Source organism: Oreochromis niloticus, linkage group LG13, assembly GCF_001858045.2.
Source record: "Oreochromis niloticus isolate F11D_XX linkage group LG13, O_niloticus_UMD_NMBU, whole genome shotgun sequence".
Lineage (NCBI taxonomy): Eukaryota > Metazoa > Chordata > Actinopteri > Cichliformes > Cichlidae > Oreochromis > Oreochromis niloticus.
The window spans coordinates 7,976,762-7,987,099 of NC_031978.2; positions in this window are offsets into that span (position 1 = coordinate 7,976,762).

A 10,338-nucleotide genomic window follows, 5' to 3' on the forward strand; every position below is an offset into this window, starting at 1 on the left:
CACAGGAGGTTTTCCAGAGCTGTGGGACTCTTCCCAGCCTCAGGCTTAGGTTGAAGAGGTGCTCCATCAGAGATGCTGGGCAAACAATCTGATCAAATCCACAGTGGGAATAATTGAAGTGATGACGGCAGAGAGAACAAAAATGAATCATATTGAAATGTTAAATCAGGAAAATCCTGGAGAGGAGGATAGTTCTAATGTTCAGTTTGTAATGTTTGAATTCAAAGCAGCTCTTGAATGCATAAACATGACTTCACCTGGGAAGGATCAGGTGTGTTACATCATGATGGAGCAGTTAGAGGATGCTCTGCTGCTCTTCTATAATAGAATACAGGGAGTGCAGAATTATTAGGCAAATGAGTATTTTGTCCACATCATCCTCTTCATGCATGCTGTCTTACTCCAAGCTGTATAGGCTCGAAAGCCTACTACCAATTAAGCATATTAGGTGATGTGCATCTCTGTAATGAGAAGGGGTGTGGTCTAATGACATCAACACCCTATATCAGGTGTGCATAATTATTAGGCAACTTCCTTTCCTTTGGCAAAATGGGTCAAAAGAAGGACTTGACAGGCTCAGAAAAGTCAAAAATAGTGAGATATCTTGCAGAGGGATGCAGCAGTCTTAAAATTGCAAAGCTTCTGAAGCGTGATCATCGAACAATCAAGCGTTTCATTCAAAATAGTCAACAGGGTCACAAGAAGCGTGTGGAAAAACCAAGGCGCAAAATAACTGCCCATGAACTGAGAAAAGTCAAGCGTGCAGCTGCCAAGATGCCACTTGCCACCAGTTTGGCCATATTTCAGAGCTGCAACATCACTGGAGTGCCCAAAAGCACAAGGTGTGCAATACTCAGAGACATGGCCAAGGTAAGAAAGGCTGAAAGACGACCACCACTGAACAAGACACACAAGCTGAAACGTCAAGACTGGGCCAAGAAATATCTCAAGACTGATTTTTCTAAGGTTTTATGGACTGATGAAATGAGAGTGAGTCTTGATGGGCCAGATGGATGGGCCCGTGGCTGGATTGGTAAAGGGCAGAGAGCTCCAGTCCGACTCAGACGCCAGCAAGGTGGAGGTGGAGTACTGGTTTGGGCTGGTATCATCAAAATTGAGCTTGTGGGGCCTTTTCAGGTTGAGGATGGAGTCAAGCTCAACTCCCAGTCCTACTGCCAGTTTCTGGAAGACACCTTCTTCAAGCAGTGGTACAGGAAGAAGTCTGCATCCTTCAAGAAAAACATGATTTTCATGCAGGACAATGCTCCATCACACGCGTCCAAGTACTCCACAGCGTGGCTGGCAAGAAAGGGTATAAAAGAAGAAAAACTAATGACATGGCCTCCTTGTTCACCTGATCTGAACCCCATTGAGAACCTGTGGTCCACCATCAAATGTGAGATTTACAAGGAGGGAAAACAGTACACCTCTCTGAACAGTGTCTGGGAGGCTGTGGTTGCTGCTGCACGCAATGTTGATGGTGAACAGATTAAAACACTGACAGAATCCATGGATGGCAGGCTTTTGAGTGTCCTTGCAAAGAAAGGTGGCTATATTGGTCGCTGATTTGTTTTTGTTTTGTTTTTGAATGTCAGAAATGTATATTTGTGAATGTGGAGATGTTATATTGGTTTCACTGGTAAAAATAAATAATTGAAATGGGTATATATTTGTTTTTTGTTAAGTTGCCTAATAATTATGCACAGTAATAGTCACCTGCACATACAGATATCCCCCTAAAATAGCTCAAACTAAAAACAAACTAAAAACTACTTCCAAAAACATTCAGCTTTGATATTAATGAGTTTTTTGGGTTCATTGAGAACATGGTTGTTGTTCAATAATAAAATTATTCCTCAAAAATACAACTTGCCTAATAATTCTGCACTCCCTGTATATCAGGAAGCTGGAAAGAACTGTGAAAGCAGGGAAAGACCCCACTAAGACCACAGGTTATAGGCCTACAGCTCTAACATCTCATCCAGGGAAAGTCATGGAAAGAATGACAGTGGACAGACTGATGTGACGCAAAGAAGGCAGCTGTTTGCACCTGCTCAGCAGGAGGAGGAACACCATGGACCCAGCAGTCAGTCAGAGATAAGGAAAGCTCAGTGCATTAGGAGATGAGGTGTGGTTTGTATTAGCCAACTTAAATGATGGAAATGAAAGAGCTGTTCCTGGTTAATATTCTGTGTTTGCTAACAGTATCACAGGCCCAGGCCTAATCTGTCATCTGTTAACACGTCCAATATCTCCTCATTTATTGGTGGATAATCCACTAACATGCTTTAATGCACAAGTTCATGTTCTGTGTGCTGATAACATCCAGTCTGTTCTGTGTGGAAATAAAATGAAACCAGACGAGGTCATTTCTGAAGAAGTTGTGGTGGGATTGGGCTCGCTGCTGCTGATACAAAGTTAGAGGTAAACAGGTCGGCTAAAAAAGCTGAAGGGAGATGGCTCATAAATAAGTGACCGCCACTTTATTAGGTCACAGGCGTACTGTACCTGAGACAGTGGCCACTGTGTACCTAATAAAGTGTCAGCCATGGTAAATGTGTTTCCAAGAGGAGAAAAGCAGCTGGCAGCAAAGGCAGGGAGGTGTCCTTTCCACCTAAACAGAAGAGGAATATAAAGATGATGAAGGTCACAGTTTGAATCAGTCATATTTCATTCAACACAGTGATGTACTGATCTAGGATCAGTCCAATCATCAGCAGTTTGATCCACGGATGGATTGAAGTGTATCTGTGAAAATGTTGGACTGTTCCTTTATCAGTGTGTAACAGTGTGTGTATGAGAGCCATGTAATGTCCATGTGTGCATGCTGACTGTGCTGCTCTGACCCCTCCTCCTTTCAGGGTGGAGCCTGCTGGAGTCCGATGGTTGAGACCAGGTCTGAGGAAGTGTAAGTGTGTTTTTAATGGGATTCATGAAAACAAAGCAGCACACATTCAACCATCTTCATCATGTCAGGAGTCATCATCAAAGTGTCAATCAATGAACAGATGATGGATCAATAACTGCAGCTGGATTGTGTTTGTTCTCTCCATCAGATTCCTGTCAACTCACAATCGACACAAACACAGTGAACACAAAGCTCCAACTGTCTGACAACAACAGGAAGGTGACACATGTGGAGGAGGTTCAGTCATATCCTGATCATCCAGACAGATTTGATTGGTGGTCACAGCTGCTGTGTAGAAATGGTCTGACTGGTCGCTGTTACTGGGAGGTCGAGTGGAGAGGAAACGTTTATATATCAGTGAGTTACAGAAGCATCAGAAGGAACGGAGGAAGTGTTGACTGTTTGTTTGGATGGAATGATCAGTCCTGGAGTCTGAGCTGCTCTGATGTTCTTGGTTATTCTGTCTGTCACAATGACAGACTAACATCCATCTCCTCCTCCTCCTCCTCCTCCTCTGTCTCTAACAGAGCAGCAGTGTATGTGGACTGTCCTGCTGGCACTCTGTCCTTCTACAGAGTCTCCTCTGACACTCTGATCCACCTCCACACCTTCAACACCACATTCACTCAAACTCTTTATCCTGGATTTATGGTCTATCCTGGTGCCTCAGTGTCCCTGTGCTGAGTGGAGTGTAAAGAGTGTCTCCTGTTAGAGAAACACTCTGACTGTTGAACAGTTCAGTCTGTACATGTCTGTCTCTTTCACTCACAAACACGTTTTCACATTCATGGATTCAATCAGTTGATGTTTGAAACTCTTCTAAATGATTCCTTGTAAACTTCTTCCTCTTCAGTCACAAACAAACAGGAAGTGATGTCACATGTGTTCCTGTCCACACAGCAGAATGAGTCTATTGCTGACAGTGATGTACAAACAGAGTGAGCATTTCTGAGGCCAAAATAAACTGAGTAGTTCACTGAATGAACACTGTGAGCTCAGTTCCTTCATCATTAGTATGGATTATATATGTATATGTATTATATTAGTATCATATATATCAGGTGCTGCTGGTTTCAGTCATTGTGCAAATGTGCTGTTTGTAAGGTTGTAAAGCTGCAGTCAGCTGAGACTGAAGAAGTCACCTGATCAGTGAGCAAACGTTTCTGAAAACGTCCAGATGAACAGAATCAACCTTTTGGGATCAGCCAGCAATGCAGCATCATTGTTGTTCAGGTTCAGAGGTTTGCAGGAATGAACTGATGACCAGAAACAGCTGCAGAGTCCAATAAAATACCAGCTGGAGTTCAGCTGCATTTGAAGAAGTCAAAGAAAAGTAAGGATGGCAAAGGGCGATGTTTTCTTCCAAAGAACTGAAAACATGGTCGACGCCTCATTAGAAGAATAATCTGGACATTTGTGAGGAACTCTAACCAAGAAAGCAACACAAGAAAGCAACGTCACACAGATCCAACAGACAGTTTCCATGACTGGAAGTGTTGAGTGTAAAAATGCTACATTGCATTATTGCATCCTCTCACCACAGGAGGCGCTGTTGGCACCACTGATTGCTGATCATCTCTGATGATCTGATTGATCCTGTGAATAACGGGACTCACTGAACTCTGTGACACAGTGAAGATTACAGAGTTTAACATCTGACTGACGTCACACAGACAGAAGGATGAACCAGTGAGGCACAGAACACAGTTACTGGAGATACTGGATCAGCTCCATGTGAACCTCTGATGGAGAAGCTGCTGACCCAGAGAAACATCAGGACATGACAGGCAGCTGCACTGATCTAACAACATGTAGCAGAGCTGATCTATGTTAGAGGATCTATCACAGCAGCTGAAAGTCCAACACTGGATACCAGCTGAGCCTGTGCTGAGTGTTACAGGAAAAGAAACACTGACACTGGTAGACACAGTGATGCTGACTGGGGCACAGAGCTGAATGATGCAGCATCAGGACACTGTTTCAGTCTGACTGACAGAGAAACCTGTAGCTGCATCTACATGTGAGGCAGAGGCCACACAAGCAGGTTTCTATGTTTCACAGTGACTGAGATCTTCAGTGGGGGTGGACATGCTCCTGTACAGACCTCTGAGGAGAACCAAGGTGCAGTCAAAGAGTCCAGTCTGTCCTCACAGATGTCAACATGTGGTTTCATCAGGTCTGCTGTCAGCTAGCAGGCTCACATCAGAATCACTGTTCCTGAAAAACACAGTCTGTGTGACATCATCAGTCAGCTGATCGTCCCAGATCTGAATGGTTTCTGTCTCTACTGAGGAAGTTAGAGAATCTCACTGAGGTGTGGATCAGGTCTGAGTGACCTGTGGAGGGACAGCTTTAAACAGTCCACAGGTCTCACGTCCTGCTCAGTCTGGTAGCAGATACCTCGTATTGTTCCAGATGTGCTGACATCACCACCAGCAGCAGCAGCACAGCTGTGTGACACGATGAATCTCAGTTATTGATCCAACACACAGGAAATACAAAGATCAGGATTTATGAGAGTAATCATTATGAGTCTGAACACATGATCACTGAATGTTAGTCTCCACAATAATAAGCTAACACAAGCAAACACAGCTTTCAGCTCTTATTTTGAAACTTATTTAGAGAGCTGTGATGTGAGCGTGCCTGGCTCTGAGGCACTTGGGTCAGCCTCTGTTGTTTAGAAGTGTTACAGACTGTGAATGACACAGACCTGTCAGTTTCATGTTTGTCTGTAACACAGCTCAGGGGCTCCATGCTGAACGCATCCATCCAGTGTTATTGATCCAGGACTAATACCAGCATTGGGATCAATACTACACAATCACATGTGTCCACGTGATGGATTTGACCAGCTTTATTCATTAATGATCAATCAACTTATTTACTGCATCTGAGTCCAGCTTCATTTAAATGATCCAACCATGAAAATGACATCAGTCCTACAGAAGCACTTAATGCTAACAGGAAGTCATTTATTAAGGTGGAATAACACAGAGACACACAACCACTCACAGTTAACCTGACCCCACTAACTGCATGTGTTTGGACTGTGGGAGGAAGCCGGAGTACCGGAGAGGACGCACACAAACACGGGAGAACACGAAGCACTGAAACAAAGATGGTGGATTTGACCTCAGGACCAAGTGCGTCATTTCCAGGGGGGTTACGGGGGTCATGACCCCCCAATAATCAGATCCAGCCAATATAATTTCATCATTCCAGTTTATAAAATTATGAATTATCTTGATTTTCTGTAATTGTTTCAATTATTATCAGCAAAACAGTTTCATGTTTAATCATCTACTAATGTAACCCCCCCTCATTTGCTGCATACTTGGTATTACCCAACCGTCTTTCTCTACCAAACCTTCACTGTTTGCTGTATGTTTGTTAGCGCAGTCGCTGGTGCCAGAGACTGCCAGTGACTTCAGTCTGAGGGTTTGAAGTTTCCATGTCTGTGTGATGTGTGGTGTGAAGGCTGCTGGTTAAACTGGGACTCACTGTTTAAAGCACTGAGTGCTCATAGAGAGATGCTCCATGAGTCCCAGTACAGACTACAAACATGGTGGAAACTTAGCTTTGATATCCACACACTCTGCACGTCTGTGAGTAACTGTGATGAAGATGTGCAGAGATCTGTGTACAAACAGGAGAAAGACTGTAAAGACTCTGTGCTTCTAACAGCCTCTGTTAACATATGTGAGGCTGTTTGTCGTTGTTGCCATGGAGCTTTTCACTGTTTGGGTCAGCAGGTCATGTGATCAGGTTTGTTCTGTGAAAGCTGGACGATGGTTCAGTGTCAGGGTTTGTTTGCATTCATCAATAAATATCTAAATAAATCAAAGACTCCATGTTTTTCTTTCATCATGTGACCTCTGCTCATCCATCTCTGTGTGTATCAGGATACATTTAGTTCATAATACACAGAAAAATCAGAGTTATTACCTGTAATAAATGTGAAAGTAAAGATTCCTGCAGTGATAACCAGGCAGGACTGAAACACATCCAAGCTCACAGCTGTCACCACGGTAACAGCACCGTCCATCCACAGGTGAGGGGAGGAGCAAAAAGAGGGACTTTCACCATTTTATACTAAAAACACTCAACTAATGTTTCTAATATGAAACAAATAAGCCCACATTAATGTGAGCATTTATTAAATAATAATAATAATGATTTCCTCCTGATCTCATTTCCATAGCAGAGAAAACTGTGGTGTATATTGAGGTGGAGGGTGTGGTCTATGGCTCAGGTGTAGAGTGAGGGTGGGGTGCACCACAGCAGCATGCTGGGACTGCTGAGGGTGGAGGAGGGAGTGATGATGACATCAGAGCTGCAGCAAAGCAGTCAGCAGCACAGAGACCAGTGAACACACAGTCTGTTCATCTTTGCATAGATACAATATATAGCACAATATTGAATGACAGAGACGCTGTGTGAGCTTCCACAGATACACTGACATCAGTATCCAGAGTCCTCCTGCTGCTCCCCCCTCAGAGCCCCGTGATCAGCACCAACACATTCAGTTAGATGACAGAGTCCAGCTGCAGCTAGAATCAGCTCCCCTCTGTGAACAACAGCACAGCGTCAGTGTTTCACACTCAGTGAAAAGAGGAAACACCAGAAGAACACCATGTGTGCTACGTTTCCCAGGACAGACTACAAACTGCACAAATACAGAGCAGCACGTGGAAGGACCTGGAGCTGCATTTAAAGAGAAAAGACAGCGTGATGTCCTGTATGGACAGGTGGAAGGAACCAAGTCCTCAGCTGAAACACTCGTGTTTGTCCACAGACAGGAAACACAGCAGGAAACAAAGAAGTGCAGCTCATGGATAACACACTTCCTGTCAGTCAGAATGAGGCTGGAGTCAAACACAGAAAGGTGTTTTTGTCCAGATGAGCCCAGAGAAGAAACACGAGTGTTCACAGACATCAGAAGCTCAGAGAGGTGAAACATGAGGTTGGAGTCCTCGTCAGCATTCAGAAGAGCTGCTGTGAAACCCTGAGTACTCATGACAGACTCTGATGGCACAAACACATCATGATTCAAACATGAAGACAAACATGGAGCTCCTGATCCTCCTGCATGAGAACAAGCTGACATGAGCGCTGTGTCTGAGAGTGTCTCCCTGTCACAGTGACAAGAACACAGCTGCTGCTCACAGGCATTAAACTGACCTGAGGTCAGCTGCTAGGACGTCTCTGTGCTCCTTACATATGAACCATGTGACCTCACATCAGTGCTGTGGATGACTGTAGTCATAGAAGAGTAGAGCTGTAGCAGGTGGTGTGAGGAGGAGGAGGAGGTGGTGTATTCTAGTTAACGCAGTACTGAAACACTCCAGCAGAGGGCGCTGTTAAGTCCTTATTGTAACACAGTTACTGTGTGCAGTTATACTTCATACATAATCTGCACTTATTTCAATCAGACATGCTGTCAGTAAATGATTGGTTTCTATTGATTCTACTTCCTGTTGACTAGTTTGATGACAGTGAAACAATCACAGCTGATTGTGTGATGATGTAAACTGTCACTGTTACATTCAGTGTGTGTGACATCATGTTAGTGCAGGCTGATAACAGCCTGGTTATGATGCTGTTAGAAACACATGAACGTGTCCATAGATCAGTGTGTGTTTAACATGAGAGCTTCAGCCCTGCTGATGTGTTCAATAAAGACATGCAGGAAAACTGATGAGACTCTGAAATAACTCTTTATATTTATAATGTAACTCTGCATCAAAAGAACAACAAAGGATCCCAGACAGGTTTATGTGAACAAAGACGATTCTGATGTTTCTGTGTTTCTAACAGTTTGACATTATTAGTAAACAGACTGCAGTGAACAGGATTTATAAAGAGCTTATATATAAAGATATGACAGCTGTTTGTTGATCACTCTGTGTTTGGACCTGATCAGTCCAGCTGTTTACTTGAAATATGTTCATTTACCTGTGACGTTATATTTATGTTCTTGTCTCTGTTGAAAAACACATTTTAATGTCCCTCAGATTTTTCTCCCAGATGAATAAATATAAAAATGACACAAACTGACTGCAGCTACTTTTTGTCCTTTCTGTCAGAAACCTTCATGTGACTCATGAGAGACACGTTTCAGCTGTTTGTGACAGATCAGAGGCCAACAAGTCATTTATAACACTTTCCATCATTGTTTAGCACAAACACATGTTGACACAGCAGCGGGGCCGCAGTGAGAGTCAGAGCCAGGAGATAAAAACTCCTGTTTGACCACAGCCTCAGTTTGTTCCTGCACTTCAAACACTTCCTGTTGTTGACTGGGTGGAGTCAGGAAGCCAGCGAGGCCCTGCAGGACTGAGACTGCAGACTGGGACGTGCTCTGTGATGGAGATCAACAGCATCACTGACTGTTTCTGTGAGGACACCATCATCCCAGCAGGGCTGTTTCCCAACAACAAGCCCTGGACCATCAGAGACCTGAAGCTGCTGCTGAATGAAAGAAGAGGATCTTCAGGTCTGGAACAAGGACGAGCTGAGAGTGTTAATAACGTTACTAATGTTCAGTTACACTTTACTAGGTCACATCTGTGACACACGTCACTTAACATATGACGTCTTACACAGGCATACATGTGAACAAAGAGTACCGTGTGTGTGTACGTGTAGGTATGCGTGCGTGTGTGTGTGTGCGCGCGTGTGTGTGTGTGTGTGTGTGTGTATACTTGTTTTCGTGACATCTGAGGACAATTTTATGATAACACACTCACAAAAGGAGGACGCTCGGAAAAATGAGGACATTTTTGAGGTCCTCATTTTTCCGAGCCTTCTAAAGTGTTCTAGAGGCCCCCAACATGCTCCCAAACCAAAAATCTCGAATGTCCTGAAATATCACAATTTTATGAAAAAGTGTGTTTAAGTGTGTTTAGCGTTTTTGCTCACTTTCAGTTTCGCCGCCTACTGGCCAGTTTTGGAACAAAACACACTTTTAACACACTTTCAGTGACGTCACTCTGCGAGTCCTCATTTTGTAGGTGTGTCAGACACAATAACACATTTGACCCAGGTTATAGTGACGTCACTCTGCGAGTCCTCATTTTGTAGGTGTGTCAGACACAATGGCCGTTTATCAATGCCCAAGTACGCGAGTACGTACTCGCGTGCTCGGTGAGTACGTACTCGCCGAGAACGCACGGGAGTACGTTCTCGTGGGCCGTTTCTCAATTCTCAAGTACGCGAGCACGGACTTGTGATTTGTACAGTCGGAACACCAGCGTACGTGATGATGTCACAGGTCCGGAGTTTTTACTGCCGTCCCCTCTTAATTTAACTGTGAGTAACATGTGATGAAGCTTAACTGTAATCACAGCCAAATCGGTTTACTCAGGAACAAATAAAACACTGAAATAAACCAAACATTAACATTTAGAAGTGATCTAAGTGACTTA